This window comes from Otolemur garnettii, unplaced genomic scaffold (genome assembly GCF_000181295.1).
Source record: "Otolemur garnettii isolate 467f Iridium unplaced genomic scaffold, OtoGar3 scaffold00075, whole genome shotgun sequence".
In the NCBI taxonomy this organism is placed as follows: Eukaryota; Metazoa; Chordata; class Mammalia; order Primates; family Galagidae; genus Otolemur; species Otolemur garnettii.
The window spans coordinates 8,417,538-8,434,741 of record NW_003852470.1 but is presented as its reverse complement, the minus strand read 5'-3'; the positions used below and the strand labels follow the sequence as shown (position 1 = coordinate 8,434,741).

Here is a 17,204-nt window from a genome sequence, read left to right as displayed (position 1 = left end):
CCCAGTGCCTGGCTTTGCCTCACTGTCCCCCACCACTTAGGGAGCTTACAGACCATTTGTTTATCTGATACAGGCGAGTCTGTCTGTCCTCCTCCCGTGAGGACTGTGACCCTCTATGTCCTATCCCCAACTACCATCCCAGAGGCTCAAGTAGAGAATCCTTTAGGGGAATGGAATTATATGAAAAGTTTTATGCAGAGTCTGACTCTCCACCTGATAGGACTTCATTAAATAGCTACTGAATGTACCATGACACACAGCACCTGAGGGGTGTCAACAGACCTCAACTCCAGCCCTGGCACCTGGCTGCAGGCATAATGGGCACCCATCAATTGTTAGTCCCTCGGCCCACAGGGCATGTGACTCCCACACTCTATTATGTGTCATGGCTCTCTGATGATACAGACACCCTTCCCAATATGTAAACAGGGGCCAGATGTCAAGCTTCAGACCTCCTAGAAGGGCACTCACTCTAAACCCTCCATTGTACTTCTAGAATTTGAGTCCACAATTAAATATCCAGGCCTAAGAATTCTCTCTCTAAAACTCAGGAAACCTGTCAACTCTGATTTTCCCTCACAACTGTCAGGAGATGAGTGAGGCTGCCTGCTCCCTGCAGGTGGGCATTCACTCACCTGTTCAGAACAGCCTCAGGGTTGCCCTCTCCAGCTCTGGCCCCTGGAAATCTACAGGGCTTGGACCAGCATGAGCCAGCACTAATCTACAGCTCCCCAGTGCAGGTCAGAAGGCCTGAGGCTCCTGGGCCCCAGCTAGTTAACTTCGCTGGAGATTCTTCTCCCTTTCTCAAGGCACTGAATAAGCAAAGTCTGCTCCCCAACCTCTCTCAACCTTTCCTGCAAAAATTGCTTCTTCCTGACACAGGGATTAATTGTCTCTCTCCTTGGCACGGGAAAAACCAGAGGCCTCTCCTGATGTCTCACCTTTCCTGGCCAGGGGCAGCGGCAACACAGGATGAGAGCAGTGTAGAAGGAAACAGCAGCCCTCACAACAGCCACAGTGACAGTGCCGAGTCCCCAGCCAGGACAGTGGTTCAGACATGGCAAGCTCAAATCATCCAATCAATCATCTGAGAAATGATTGCGGTCACAGTACCTGTGATCTACTGTTAGGAGACCTGCCTGCCCCCACCCACGATGCAACATGGTGCCTGAGTTCACCCTGTATTCCTCACCCACAGCCAGCTCGCTGCAGTCACACAACACCAGAGAGGGGAAAGACACAGAGACATCTCTGGACTTCTGCAGAAGGCCCCTGAGACAGCTCTCCTGAGGGAGCTGGGCATTGGAGCAAAGCCCAGACCTGCATCTCCACCCTAGGTGCTGATGGGGAGACGACAAGCCACTTCACCTCCACACTCAGCGTGCCCATCCAGGAGGTAGTGAGAATAAAGTCTTCCTACCAGCTTTTCAGGAGTTTGGGGGTGGGAGGTGTTTAGTAAAAACTACCTAATAGAAGGCATTTTTATTCTTGGGCTATTTTGAACAAAATCGTAAGTGATCTGTATGTCTTCATGTATCCGAGAGATCCCAAGTTGAACAGACAGTTTGTAAAACTGACAAGAGCCAAGCTCTGGAAGGGGGGGCTCTAATTCTGCAGTGGTTCTGGGACAGGGCAGTAGGAAAGCCGGATGGAGAGTGACAGGAGGTCCGTGAGAAACTTTGGGCAAATCTCTAGGTCTCAGTTTCCTCCTGCGACCCTCAGGGGCCGTAGATGCCCTCCAGCGGCCTTTGTGCTCCAGCCCTTGGCGGCTACCCTAACCTCCCCCCCAAACACCCACCCACCCAAGTATCCTGCATCACTCGGGAACCGCAGCTGACAAGGCCAGGACACTGCTGGGGAGCTCAGAACCAAAGCCGTCCTGCCGCTCAGCATCACTGAACGGCCTGTGCCACATCATCCCTTCTCCGGGCTTCCTGGAGTAGCACTTAAGCCCCCAAACTGAGTACCATCAGTTCAACAAACACGGTGAAGGAGCCCAGCTGTAACAGTAGCTCCACGCCTGCTGGGAGACCGGAGAATGGAGGAGGGAGCCGAGGAGATGGCCCCAGCCCTGAGCCTGGTCGCCTCCTCCGAGAATCTCCCTACACCAGCAGCCTGAAACTGAGCCCCAGCCTTCCGCGTCTACACCCCACACACACACAGCCGCCCGCCTACTCGGGCTCAGGGAGGGCGGGCACCGTGGGCACCCAGATCGCGACGGGGCGGTCAACCTGCGGTGCCCAGGACCCAGGCAGCTCGGGATCATAAACACGCACACACGCGCGCACACGCTGGCCAATCGCTTCGCCTGGAGGAGTCGCGAAGGCGCTTCCACCGTCTTCATTCATTCCCGCAAAGACAAGGCTCACTTCTCCTGCTGGCGCCTCCATACCGCGATCCCGGAGAGTGGGGGTTGGTGCACAGGGGCCAACTGCGCCATAACCCCCAACTCAGGCACCCACAGCCACCGTGTCGTCTCCACAAGCACACACAAACCAACAGACTCCCACTCCATCTCGATCGCCAGCGTCGCCCCCGCACCAGGGCCGCTGCCACCCGGCTCCCCACAGCTTCTCTACCCTGAGCCCTGGCTCCCCAGCGCGTGGCTCAGACCTGCCTCGCTCGGCCCATCGCGCTCAGGCCGGCCGGGGACGCCGCTGCAGCCGCCGCGAAGCGCCAGCAACTCCCGAGTCACGCTGCCTCCCGAGACACTGCGGGGCGCCGGGAAGGGACAGGGGGCGGGAGCGGAGAGGAGGGGGCGGGAAGCAAAAGTTCAGACCACTTGGGGCTCAACCGCGCCCCCATCTCTTCCCAGGCCCGGCCCTGCTGGAGCTGGGTCCCACCGGCATCTGCGCCTGACAGCCCCTCCTTCCCTCCTAGAGGGGCAGCAGAAATAGAGTCGGGCTTTTGGAAGCAGTTCGTAGCCAGAGCCCAGACCGAGAGTGGCCGTGCCCACCTACCTGCCCCGGGCCGCGCCCGGAAACTTCCCCGAAGTGCGGAGGTGCGGGGGAGGAGAGGCAGGGGGAAACGGAGCGCACCGCTGGCGGGAATTCCCGTCTCCCTCCACCACCCCGCGCGCTCCTGCCCGTGAAAGCGCGGGTCTGGTGGCAGTCTGGCCGTTCTCCGCCTGAGGCTTCCAGTGAGGCACGGCACTCGGGTGCTCGGATTCCGACTCCTGGGGTCGTTCTCCCGGACAGGCCAGTGAGTGCCCCGCGACGTGCGCCCTCCCCCACCCCAGCCGATCTCCAGGCTGTCCACAGCGCCACCACGCCACCGTCTGTCCCCAGTCCCCGAGCTCCGGCCGCATTCTCTCGGGCCAGGGAGGGGGCGTGCGAGCCCCGGCGCCGCCGGCAGGCAGCCCTTCCGCCCGGTCCCCAAGCGCGCAGGGCGCTGGGAGAGCAGCCAGGACCCACGGCGAAGGGCTGCCTTCCGCTGGGGGTCTCAGAAGCCTCGGAGAGGCAGGGTCGAGGAACGTGGGGCCCAAACCTGCCTCGGCACTGCACGCTCGCAAGTTCATTGTTTGCCTGGGCCGCGGCCGCCGCCGCGCCAGGAGCGCCGCGGGGAATGAGGCTGCTCGCAGCCTCCGCCGCCCGGACTCCCAGCGCCGAGCCCGGGCCGTCGCCGGCGCTGCCCCGCCAGAGCCCGCAGAGGGACACCGCAGCCGAGAGCCAGACCTCCGCCCGCAGCTGCTCGCCGCCCCCACCCGGTGCCTGACTCCCAACTTGTACCTGAGAAGCCCGAGTCCGACCCGGGAGCCTCTGCGGCTCCAGCTCCGCGGGAACGCGCCCAGCCCCGCGCCTCGGGCCCCGCATCCAGGGCGCGACAACCTGACTCCTAGAGCGCTGGGAGGAAAAGTTTGGGAGTGACGTGCAGATGGCGAATGAAACATCCGAAGAAAGCCCTCCCCCCGCCCCATGTCGCGCTGACACACATCAACTCGAGTCTGGAACGTTAAGATCTAGGCTTGTGCGCCCAGCGGTGGGTTTGGTACCCGCCCACTCCAAGTAAACACGGTTTGTGTGATGCGGTGATTCTAAATAAGAAGTAAACCTAAACCTCTGAAGTCTGGCAGTGACACCTAACTAGAGACATTCTTGAGGAACTTGGTGCCCTGAAGGCAGCCCATCCATTAATATTCAAGGCTGCCTTACTGGTGGGTCCAGCGCCCTCTGTTGTATTTTTGCATCCGGCGGAGGTTGACCGGCGGGCGTGTTTGCTTCTGCGGGGAGAGACGGGTCAGCGGGACCCCAAGCGCCAGCGCCTGCCGCAGTGGCCCGGAGGCGGCTGTTCAGCAAACTCCTGGGCAGTCCAGGGCAAGGAAGGAGCACCAGTGGCCGACTCCCTGGACTCTGGGTTGAACGTGCCATCAGCTAAAGAAAAGACACTTGGAATTCTGAAAGGCTCGCCCAGGAGGCTCTTGGAATACCAAGCCTAGCCTCTCAAGAAACTGAGATCCAAGGGACGAAAGAATCTTGTCTTTTTCCTGCCATATTCCCAAGACCTGAGTCCTGTACCCTCTCTTAAAAGCAACCAGAAGTGAAGCTGAAAGGGCTTGTAAACTGTAGAGCATTAGCATGCCCATGTGAAGGGTAACTCCTGACAGTGCCTTGCTTCCCTTTTCTTTTTCCTGCGTAAAGCATCTTCTCACCCTCCAGAAGCCACAACCCACCCTGAGGTTGCAAACTTCTGCTCAGCATCCATGGCAACTAACTCAGAGGTCACAATCTGAGGATTATAACTGCACATGGGGAACTGAGATGAGAGGGGAGTTCTTTAAAACCCTGTCTTGTTTTCCTGCAAATAATGCCTCTTACATAAAATCGGCAAAGAAAGATTAATGCAACAAGAGACCAGCCTCAGAATCTCAGACGACATTGGGTTTTTTTCCCCATATAGACTCCACTTGGTGATTTTTGTTCTTTATTATTTTTTTAAACAAAAACCTTTTTCTGAAAATACAATGAGCTGCTTTCTTCAGGGTTCACAACTCCCAGTAGATGATGATGCCATTTTTCAAGGTCTTACACACGTTGTGGCTTTGGGCCTTATTTATTAGCTCCCAAGAAAAGCCTGCCTTTCAGTGAGGTTTATAAAGTGGAGTAATTGCAGCAAGAGACACAGTGCAGGTTGCTGTTAAAGAGGGTGGCTGTACGTGCGTCTGCAGGGAAGGCCCTGGGCCAGGCAGCTGTCAGACCAGAGTGTGCCACGGGTTTAAACAAACACAGGGAAGGTTCTGCGGAAACACGGAGGAGGAAATCCCCTCCTGTAAGGACGTGTGGAACATTATTCCGTGGCCACACATGCTGCCTCTTTCCTCTTCTCCTTCCAAGTAAATACATGACTTTGTTATGGAGATGGCACTGGGCCCATCCAGACCACTTTCAAATTCAGGTGTCAGAAATCACAGTAGACATGGAGCAAATTGTTTTAAAGTAAAATCATGGTGCTGCTTTGATAGGAATTCCACCAGGGACTTTCCAAAGGTATTTATACACGTGCCTGAAATTCACTAGACCAGTGGTTCTCAACCTTCCTAAAGCCACGACCCTTTAATACAGTTCCTCATGTTGTGGTGACCTCCAACCATAAAATTATTTTCGTTGCTACTTTATAACTGTAATTTTGCTACTGTTATGAATGTAAATATCTGATATGCACCATGGTCTTAGGCCACCCCTGTGAAAGGGTTGTTCAACCCCCAAAGGGGTCATGACCCACAGGTTGAGAACCCCTGAACTAGAGGGTGATTTCCCCCCTCAAAATGAATTTCCAAAAATCACCCAAGAATTGCACTTGGGCATGTTATACTGGAGAGGGAGAATAAAGAGAACACCCAAATGCCAGGCCTGGATGGATGGACAGATGGATGGGTAACCATGAAAGAAGTTGGTGCCCAAATGGCGTTGCCAACTCGTGGATAAAAAAAATTGCAGATAATTTAAAAAGACAAATACTCCTTCCTGTGTGAGTACTCTAGGCCTCCATTCAAATGGGATTTAAATAGCCTGGGTTCAAATTTTAGTTCTGTCATCCATGGGGTCCCTTGGGCAAGTCACTTCACTTCTCTGTGTGTTTGCGGCTTACAATAGTACTTCCTGGTGGTAGATTGAATTACTGATGCCAATTCTTCATCCTCCTATGGTGGTATTGCACATCCACACCCCTGTCATAGCCTCATATGTGTGGATTGTTCCTTCCCATTCCTTGACTTTGGACTTGCCTTAAACCAGTGGTTCTCAACCTTCCTAATGCCACAACCCTTTAATACAGTTCCTCATGTGTGGTGACCCCCCAACCATAAAATTATTCTCATAGCCACTTCATAACTAATTTTCCTACTGTTATGAATCGTAATGTAAATATCTGCTATGCAGGAGACCCCTAAAGGAGTCACCACCCACAGGCTGAGAACCGCTGCCTTAGATGATGAGATGGGTATTAGAGAATGTAACTGGATCAGAGACTTGAAGTGTGCTTGCGGGGCTGGGCTCGCTTTCCTATGCTCTGGCTGATCCTGAATGACAAGGTCATGTCCTGAGCAGCTGCTGCCTCTTCCAGTAAGGCTGCAGAATGAACACACATGGAGTAGACCTAATTTCAGCCTCAGGTCACATCACCCACCTACAGCGGGACTCATAGCTGCTCCAGCTGACCTACAGGCACATAAGCAAGGTGGGTACATGCTCCTTGTTATAAGCCACTGAATGTCAGAGTTTTGTTACACAGCGTCATTATGACAGTAGCTCGCTGATACATTGCCTCAGGGGCCTGGTGTGAAGATTAAAGACAAAATGTTTGAAAATACTAACTACAATTCTTGGAACATAGTACTAGTTCAAAATATTAGTTATTATTGGCAATTATCATTATGGAACGTAGTTTTGCCCATAGTGGTCACATTAAAAAGTTTATGAACTAATTAATTCAATCAGTAAATACATATAACTTGACTAAAGATTCTCTAGGAATCAGAAAACCAGAAGATCAGGGCCCTGCTATGATCCTTAAAATCACATTCTCTCACATGCCTATTCACTCGTTCATTCAGAAGATGTCCTCTGAACACCTGCTATGTGCCACACATTGGGCTGAATGTTGGAGCCACAAAGATGACTAAGACTTGGTGCCCTTTCGAGGAGGGGGACCTATAAAGCCCCACCATGGAATAAGCACTCTGCTAAGCAATTTCCCATGCTACATAATTTAACCCTCATAACAGCCTTGCAAGGCGAATATTACTTATCCCCATTTTTCAGGTAAGGAGACTGAGGCTCAGAAACCAAACACTTAGGAAAAGACCACAGGCCGCTCCTGTCCCATTAGTGTGTGCTAGTGCCAGTGAACTCAAGGAAAGTATTGTGGGGCAGGGGAAAGGGTGAGCACAGCTTGGGTGAATATGGCTCTCTGCCGCATGTGTGCTAGAGTTCTAGTAAACATCGAGGCCAGAAGACCCTGGTTCTGCTTCTGCCCCTGTAAAGGGCTGCCCCTGAGTGCAAGGGGGCCCTTGGGGTTGTTGCAAAGGTTCTCAAATTCATTTTGGCAGCCTTGGCTTCAGATTTCTACCACCTCTGCCATCAGTAATGACCTGCCTCCCATTCTGTGACTTTGACAAATTTAGACTGCTCAGTAACCTGAAGTGCATTTCAATTTCATAAATTTAGAAATACTGTGGTTAGGCAGCTCCCTTCTGCAGTAATGCATCCATTAAGTGCACTTTAAGCCAATTTCGGTATGCTAATCCATCACGAATCGACGTGAAATTTGGGTTCTTGTGAAAATTTCCCACACCCGATCCAAAATCTCTACAGGATTTAGGGTAATAACAACTAACGGTTCCTTAAAGCAGCAGACTTCGACTCTGCATCTAACCTTCAGTAAAGAAAGAAATATGGCTAGTTTTACAGGAACATCAGACTTGTGTGTTAGCGTGAAGGCTGATTGCTCTAACGGGCTGCCCCTGAGAGAGTTTACTTGTTACAAAAATGCTGTTGCAGCTTTAAAGTTCCAGAATCCCCTTGCAGAGAAAGGGGTCATGCAAGTCCGGCATTCCCAGTCCCTAGCTCAGAGCCCAGCGAATGTTTGGCAACTAACTCAGTTGGAATCACCTGGTTTGATTAGTGATCATTTATCAGACTTGCTTCATACAGGTGGCCATAAAGTTCACATGAAATTTAAAATAGTGTGCAACTATCAGCACACATCCCCCCACCCTGGGTGAGGGGCTCTCCTACAACTTGGACTTTACCCTGGGAGTGAGAATGTAACATAAAAATTTGTACCCTGGCTCGGCGCCTATAGCTCAGCGGGCTAAGGCGCCAGCCACGTACACCTAGGGTGGCGGGTTCGAATCCCCAGCCCGGGCCCGCCAAAACAAGAATGACGGCTGCAACCAAAGAATGGCCGGGCGTTGTGGCGGGCGCCTGTGGTCCCAGCTGCTTGGGAGGCGGAGGCAGGAGACTCGCTTGAGCCCAGGAGTTGGAGGTTGCTGTGAGCTGTAATGCCACGGCACTCCGCCCGGGGGGAAAGCTTGAGGCTCTGTCTCAAAAAAAAAAAAAAAAAAAAAAAAAAAAAAATTTGTACCCTAATTTTAATTAGAAATAAAAAAAGAAAATATATATATTTCCTTATTCACATTCCAAAATGAAAATAAAATAGTGTGTAATTTTAAATTGCACGTGTACTTTATAGCCACCCTGTATGATTTTCACTATATCTACCCCTCACTGCTAAAGATAAAGGCTTCTGAACATATAGGCAGAATCCTCTGAAGGAAAATAAGATAGGGAACCCCAGTGACATTAGTGATGTCCACATCACCAGAATGGTGCATATGTTTATACTGAGGCCAGGAAGGAACTTATGGCCAGTAACTGACAATACAAAGACCCTGCAGGTGATTAAAGAGACATAGTGTCATTGTTATCACCACCTATGACTTTGTTACTACAATTGTTGCAGGGTAGTATCTATTAACTAGATGTTTGTAGCTGGGTAATAGACATTTCACCAATAAGATAAAGTTTACAGCTGGTAGATTTTCACTCACTTGCTTCTCTCATAAGATCTACAACCCATTCAAAGGCAAAATGAACTGTTGACTTGGTAAATTTAGAGTAGCATCACTTGCCCTAGATGTGAAATACCTGAGCCTTCTAAATAAATTTCATTTTCCTGGTTGAGCGTTTAATGCAGTGAAATGTTACAAAGCAGCGCTCAGGAAGACAATACGAATGAACACCCCCAGGCAGACACTCCCAGAGGCTCACTGGGATTAGTACTCTCCCCAGTCCAACTCTGCAGCTGGGTCCAACCCAGACCCGTGAGCGTCCATCCTGCACCTGCCCTGCTGCCTGCTGGAGAAGTCCCAGTGTGGCCTTGGCCCCTGGCGCTCCCTTACCCTGTGCAGTGAGCCACCATCGTCCTCCCAAGTCTGGCTCATCTTGGAAGCACCTAGGAATTTTTAAAAATACAGATTCCTGGGCCCCCATATGAAAGATCATGCTTCAGTGGGACTGGGTGGTACCTGGGAATCTGCGTGTTTAACATGCTCCCCACTGCCGTTGATTTTCAGACCTGCTAGTTTGAACCCCTATGACATCTCCCTCAGAGCTGTTACAACAGCCTCCTCCTGCTGCTTCCCCTGCCTCCCTCCTGACATCCACTGCTGGTTCTTCAACATACACAGCCAGGGTCATTCCGAAACAGAAGTCTGCTTTGGTCAGCCCCATGATTAAACACTTTGACACGCACCCCCAGCACCTTCACTGCATAGGCAAAGTGAGTCAAGTCCAAGTCCATGTTGCCAGGAAGGGTCTGAGGCCCTGTGACTGCAGTCCTGCCTTTTCCTGGGCCCATCTCCCTCCCTCGCTCCCACACACCCATCAGCTTCATCCACATGGCTTCCCAGGGAGGCTCCGGGGCCACAGACGTGGTGGTTCTGAAGAAATGAGTTGTGTGGCAAGGTCATCACAAAACATTGCTGGCGAGTTCCCAGGACTCTGCTCTTGGACAGGGGGCTCCTTACAAGTCACATTGATGAAATTAAAGCCCCGTGAGGGTGTGGATGAGGGTGTGATGCTAAGAAGGCATAAGCCCCCTCAAAGGCGCCCCACCAGAGACTTGAGGGGCGCATTTGGACACTTAGCACATGAGCTGCCAGCCCCTAGGTGGTAAGGGCACCAAGACTAGGGCAGAGGTGAATAGGGGCCAGCTCACAACAGACACCCCTTTGACTCCAGACCTGCTGCCTGGGCCACCTGGCTCTAAACCTGTCACCACAGAGACTCCTCACTTCCAGACGGCATTTGCCCAGGCTCCAAGGCTGCTATTGAACTTTCCTCTGATTTGGTCTCGAGCTCTCTCCCGAGAGAGTGGCCCCAAACTAACCCTGCGTTGACAGGGACTGAGAGGAGGTGGCCATGGACGTGTGCTGAATGTCTTCACTGGCCATTTCTTTGTCCTGGCAGGTAGCCTAAAGCCTCAGCATCCAACTGGTGACCAGGTGTCCCTCTCATGGGAAAGTTAGTTCTGGCAAATGCCCTTGCAGCTCTTATCTGACCTGTGTCCGGTTTATTCCTCCCAAGATAGCCCCTCTCTGGTCAAGCCCTGACCTGGAAAGCGCTGGTCAGGTGAGACTCAAAAGAGGCAACTAAACAACATGCGGGAGACATCAGAAGCAGTTTTTATCCCTTACAGATTCCGGAGAGAAGAGGGCAGCCTGCCTTGTAGGGCCAAGTGAAAGGGGGGCCTGTCTGGGACACGCACCCCCACCCAGAAGATGGGGGTGGGGGGCAAGTGAGAAAGCAAAGGGCCTGCGGGCAGAGCCTCTCCCGGGCCCAGGGTGTCCCCCAGCATGTCTCCAGTGGGACGTTTTGATTGGTGGGTTTGGAGCGGGCAGGTGTGAGGGGTCAGAGCTCTGTGGAGTCAGACTCAGAAGGGGGCACTGTGGTGTGTGGAGATTACGGGCATCAGGTAGGTTGTGTCAAGCTGTCCCATAGGGAGGGGTCTCCAGAAGGTGGTTGTATAAGGCAGATGTCTGGATCAGCTACACTGAGAGACTGGGAAGAGGTAGGGAGCTAGAAATTGCATCAAGGCTGTCTAACCCCTGCTTCTGGTGAAAGAAAGTTAAATTTACATTTAATATGGATGCCAAGGCAACGTAAAATTCTAAGACTCCACTGCAGTTGGAGACCCTGGGCAGGGGCAACCACCTGCCTCTCCTTCTCTCTTCAGTGTGTACCTGTCCTCTAGTGGACTCTAGGAGGGGGGAGTCCAGGACCTGAGAAGTGGAGAATTCCAAAAGGACACCTCCTGGACCACAGAGGTCTCTGGGCCCTGCCCCCATGACGGCTGGTTCCTCTCTTGCCAGGACAGGAGGCCTTGGCCGCGCCCCCTGCCTTGGAGGTGGGGCCTGGTCATCCTCTGTGCCCAGGTCTTTGTCACCTACCTGGGTTGTGCTGGAGAGGAAGCCTGGAGTCCCCTTCTCTACCATCCATGGAATACCCCCCCCAGTAACCCTCGCCATGAGTACTGGGTGTGGAGCGCCCATCCCTTCCCATCAGGGACCCCAGGAACCAGCCTTCATGCAGAGCTTCCCACCTGCCTCCAGCAAACTCAGACCTCAGAAGCCGATTCCTCCAGCACTTGCCTCAAAAGGAGCTGAGTACAGTCCTCTGTCCTTTGGGGACCCACCAGTGCCGATGTCTGCATCACGAGGCTTGTCCTCACACCAACCAAACTAAGTCACTGAGTCTCCGGCTGTGGTCAGGGCCTGCAGCTGCCTCCCTGGTGGAGACGCTGTAAAAACAACTGTTGCTTCTTTCCATCCAGTCAGAGACCTGAGCTGGTAGTTGAAAAGTCAAGGAATCAAATATCCATATAAACGGCTACATAATTCTTATTTGGAATATTAATGATGTGACGAGACTCTTCTGTTGAGCCCCAACTATTTCTGTCTCATGTAAAAGCCCAACACAAATAAATAAAGGTCCTTGAGCGGAAGAGGACCTGCCCCAGGCAAAGTGACGCAGTAATGACACACCCAAAATAATCTTGCCCAGGGTATCTCTGGGGCTTCACGAGTCACAAACAATTCTGCACGAATCCAGTTCTTTGGGCCCGGGCACCTGTCTCTTAAAGATGTACACAGGAAGTGCGAACATGGAACAGTAGGTTTGAAGAGGGATCCTGTCACACAGGGACTCCCAGCTGGTAAGTCATAACTGACAAAGGAGTCATCCAAGGATGACACTCTCCCCGCAGAAGCCTCTGCACTTAGCAAACCCTGATTCCTGCATAGTAATAGTAATGTACATCGTCCCACCCATTTTCTGGAAAAGGAAACTTGTAGTTGAGGGAGCTCTGCCTTTGACCTCTTCCCAAGTCCCCTGTGACACCAGTCTGCCCCCTTCCTCCCTGCTGTTGCCCGGCACCCCGGGATCCTAGCATGTGTCTCCCAGGATCAGTCGGTCCATCAGACTATCTGCACGTGTTTTCCGGTCTCCAGTCCTTCCAGCTCAGTATTTACAAAATATCAACACACCAGAACCACAGAACGCAAGGTTTTCCGCACCTTGGCTAATTTCCTGCTGACTCAGTCATGCTGGGAAAGAGCCAGCTGTGGTCACTTCTCTGGCCCTGCGTGAGCAATGTTTATTGTTGAATAGTCCTCTCCTCTGTTTAATAAAAGGCACTCGGGCCAGCACAGGGCCGCGCGGCTCCAGCAAGCACGGCTATAATTCTTGATCTGCCACTTCCCGGTGGGATTACGCAGGGGCAGCGTCTTCCTCAGCATCCTAGCAGGGCCTGTGTTTGCTCTCTGCAGAGAAGGGGTGCAGCTATGATTTATGTAAGCCAGGACAGGGTTTTCAGCTTCTGTTTTCTGCCTAGGATGGTTTTGCTTGGTGGACCAGGCAAGTGACTTAACTGTCCCCCCAACCCCACCCCTCCCTCTATCCATCTGTGAAATGGCCAAAATGTAGCATGGACGTGGATGGATTCATAAGGAGCTCACCTCTGGTTCATCTCCAGATAACCTGATCCTTCCCCAAAGTGAGAGGCAAGGACATGTTCAGGCTGTGGGGCTCCCCCCTGGAGGCTGATGATGAGCATCTGTGTTGGCTTGAAAGGAGCCTTTGAAATAAACACCAGAGTGCAAGGGAAAACACACAGAAGACTTCAGGGCACACGGAGCTACCTCCGCTGTTCAATAATGCACGAGGCTTGTTATGATGCCTACCAGAGCAGCCCTGTCTGCAGGAGCCAGTTTCAGAGCAGAGCAGTTTTTAATATATTGGATTCCAAAGACCAAAGACCATGGGAGGTGGGGTTAATCATGTTTCAATCACCACAACAACTGCAGAGCAGGGTATTTATGTGGTACGCCCACCCATGCACCTTGAATTTGTGACCCCACCTCCCCTGCCTGTCCCAGGGTTATTTACATCCCTACTGGGGGAACTTCACCAGCCATCCCCGGCTGCAGAACTTCAGACACCAGGATAGCATGCGGGGCCTTTTACTTGGTGGGCCCCCTTCTGCTCCTGGGGCCAGAAGCACAGGGATGGCTGAGCCCAGGCAGCTGCTCTGCTGGGTGCGCCTGTGTCAATAGGTAAATGACTCTGCACCCCAGGTCTCTGTGAGCCCTTGAAGGCCCAGATCCCTCCCTACCCAAGCCCTTCATCTTTCCCCAAAGCTGCCCGCCCATCCCCTGCTCGTGAACAACCGTCCCCCGAGGAAGAGGTCTGGATTTGCCTCTGTTCCAGACTTGATCCCACTTGTTGACAGCTCAAGGTCCCCCCCACCCCTGTCCCACTGCCACAGCCCCAGCTCAGGCCTCTGTCTTCCTTGCCCAGATCCTGCAGCAGCCTCCCCAGGGGCTTCCTTGGCCCGGCCTTGCCTGAGTCCCCCGGCCCTGCCCACTGGCTCGCCCTCTCCAGCACCCAGCCCCAAGCTCCCCTCCTTGCTCTCAGCCTGCAGGCACTCCGAACCGCTTGTGGCTCCCAAACACCCTCCTGTCCCAGCTCCCTCTGCCTGGAAGGCCCCCGCTTCACTTTCTGCATGGGCACATTTATTGTTCATGGAGTATTCATGTATGCCCTTCCCCTTCCCACTCCCAAACTCCCACAGTAAGATGGGTCCACATGGTGAGTTCTGGTCAAGGGACTAGGAGTACAATAACCAGCGTCATTTTCAGCTGAGGCACAGAAGAGCAAGCAAGAGCTTTTAAGTGCTGACTCCATTGGGTTTGCAGTGCTGGACCCTGAGGTCAAAGCAGCCTCAATCCCTGAGTCACTGCAAGGACACCTGGCTGTTGTGTCTCTCTATATGGACAAGAAATAAATTGTTGTGTCAAACTGCTGAGATCTGAGGGTTGTTAGTGACTGTGACAGAACCACGCTCCTGCCCCTAGACTGGAATGCCTAGAGAACCACGGCTCAAGAGTCACTGCCTTAGGGAGACCCAGCTGAGCTCTGGTGCCCAACCTGCACTTCCAGAGTGTCCTATGATTTCCCCACTGGGAGAAACTTTGCCCTCATCATCATTTACATCATCATGATCATTTTCTATCATTCCTTGACTAAATGTTTTACACATATTGTATTCCATCTAATCCTATAATCTCCCTCTGAGGTAGTGTTCCCATTTTGCAGATGGAGAAACTGAGATTCAGAGATGTTACAAGCTTGCTTAGTCATCCATTGCTGGACAGCAGTCTGTCCAAGCCCTCATGCTTCACCCCGCTGGGCCTTTTGTTATCAACTTCAGTGTCCCCAGTCTGGGCACAGGTGCTAGCACACAGTAGGTGCTTGGTGAAATTGGTTGAATCAATACATAAATTATGCTCCACTTTCTGACCTTCCAGGTAGAGGGAGCTGGGACAGGAAAGGTATTTGGGAGCCACAAGTGGTTCGGGATGCCTGCAGGCTTTTCCAGTGGAGCCTCAGGAGAAGGCGGGGCTGGGTGCTGGGGCACTTGGCAAGTAGTGCCCAGGAAGACCCCCCTCCTGCGTTCTCCCTCCAAGGCAGCTAACTCCAGCCATTTCCCCTCAACTCACCTTTGTGATGGGGCCTTTTCTATCATCTCTTTTTTTTGAGACTGAGTCTCACTTTGTTGACACCCCCACCCCCACCCCTGGTAGAGCGCCATGGCATCATAGCTCACAGGAACCTCACACTCTTGGGCTCAAGTGATCCTCTTGCCTCATCTTTTGTAGAGATGGGGTCTCACTCTTGCTCAGGCTGATCTCAAACTCCTGAGCTCAAGCAATCCACCTGCCTTGGCCTTCCAGAGTCCTAGGATTACAGGAGTAATGCCAAGTGCCAAGTGGCATTACTCACTACACTTGCCAAGTGCCCCAGCACCCAGCCCTGCCTTCTCCTGAGGCTCCACTAGAAAAGCCTGCAGGCACCCCGAACCGCTTGTGGCTCCCAAATACCCTTCCTGTCCCAGCTCCCTCTGCCTGGAAGGTCAGGAAGTGGAGCTTAATTTATGTATTCATTCAACAAATTTCACCAAGCACCTACTGTGTGCCAACACCTGTGCCCAGCTCTCCTCTCACCCACCTTTTAAAAGAAAACTAAAGAAAGCTGGGCCAGTCACAGTCCTCCCCACCTGCCTCCACACTCAATTCAAAGGCTTTAATTTGAGTTCAGGGACTGTGGCATCACAGCCTGTGTGCCCACTGCTGCCACCACCTCTGTTTAGGGAAGGGGCACCTCTGTTCTGGCCTGGGGGCGCTGGAGCAAGGGTGGAGAGGGACGCTTGTTGGCAGCCTCTACTCTGGTGACACACTCAGACAAGGGAGCCATTATGCTGACTGTCTCCTTTCCTGGACAAAATGAAAAGCACGCCCAAGGTAACAAGGGAGAAGCCTGTTTGTAGGACCCCAGGGAGGGCCGGGGGAGGATGGAGAGGTGAGCAGTTGGGAGTGAGTCCTCCAGTGACTGGCTGTGCAGTGCCAAGCTCTGGGGAGAAGAGAGACTCTGTGCTGCCCAGGGTCAGGGCTTGTTGGCACAGTGGCACCTAGCCTGGTCCCTCGGCATCCAGGAACCCACTGAAGGTGGCTGTTTGTTTGTCTTTTTCCACTCAGCCTGGCCTGGCTTCAGACCCACTGAGACATCCAGTGGGTTTGGATTCACTCTTTGTGCTGGACCCATGGCTTCCCTTGGGGGTTAGAAAATCCACTGCCATGGGCCATCTCCTGCCCTGCCCACCCCACTGCAGGAAGGAGACTGATAAAGACCTGACCCCTCTTCATCCTTGGGACAGTGTCATGTCTGGGTCTGGTTGTGATGTCCAAAGTGGCTGCGCCCTCTCAGCCCCCCACCTGCTGCCTGGGGATGCAGCCAGCGCTCTGGATTGGGGAGAAACATGAAACTGGGGAGAAGTGAGGTCAGAACTTTAACATCCTATCTGAAGTGTGCTCTCTTGGACTTTTGGACTTTGAGGTGACAGGGGTCTTTATGGCTTAGACTAGTTTGAGTTGAGGCTTTCTATTGCTTAGAGCAAGATGATCCAAAGTCAACACCCTAGGAGTCTGGGCCTCATCTTAGGGCAGTGGAGAGAGACTAAATCATGAGTGCTGGTGGGTGGATGGATAGATGGACGGATGCACGAATAGGTGGACAGATGGCCACTGCCTGGTAAAACGCACAAGGCTGCCGGGCAGGGCTCACACCTATAGTCCTAGCACTTCAGGAGACTAAGGAGAGCTTGGGGCCAGGAATTTGAGACCAGTTTGGGCAACATAGCAAGACCACATCTCTTAAAACAAAACAAAAAGATGCTGCAATAAAGGAAATAAGCTGGTCGGCGGAGGCTTTGGGAGCCAGCAGCAGAGAGCATTGGAATCTGGTAGGAAGTGAGGACCCACAAGTTCATGCCATCCCCACCCTTGAAAAGAAATTTCTCCAGGCCTGGAAAGCCACCCATGGAACCGTCAGCCCATCCAGCCGCTGACACTGTGCTGTGACCTAGAAGGACATCAGACATCCAGTGCAATACGGCTCCCACTGGTGGTGTCACACCAATACAAGTACAACTCCCCCGAGGCACAAAAGGTATTATCTCTCCACCCACAGAGACAGGCTGTGTGAGACTGTGTCAACACAGAGTCATTAGAAACCACACTTAATTGCAAACACCACCACGTAATCACAGTCATCACTTCCTTATTCCCTTTACCAATAAACAAAGGAGGAAAT

General features: G+C 52.7%; 1 protein-coding gene across 2 annotated transcripts in view; it reads right to left on the bottom strand.

Annotated features, from left to right (window-relative positions):
• The window catches only part of CHST15 (carbohydrate sulfotransferase 15), a 79,015-nt gene extending 75,134 nt beyond the window's left edge, over positions 1-3,881 (bottom strand). The window contains exon 1 of one of the 2 annotated variants that reach the window (XM_003794076.3): positions 3,729-3,881. The gene's annotated coding sequence lies outside the window, so the exon portion shown is untranslated. Of the gene's footprint in view, positions 1-2,960; positions 3,014-3,728 lie in introns of those variants that run through there. The other variant, XM_023515640.1, reaches the window with a different exon arrangement.
• Positions 3,882-17,204: the final 13,323 nt, after the last annotated feature.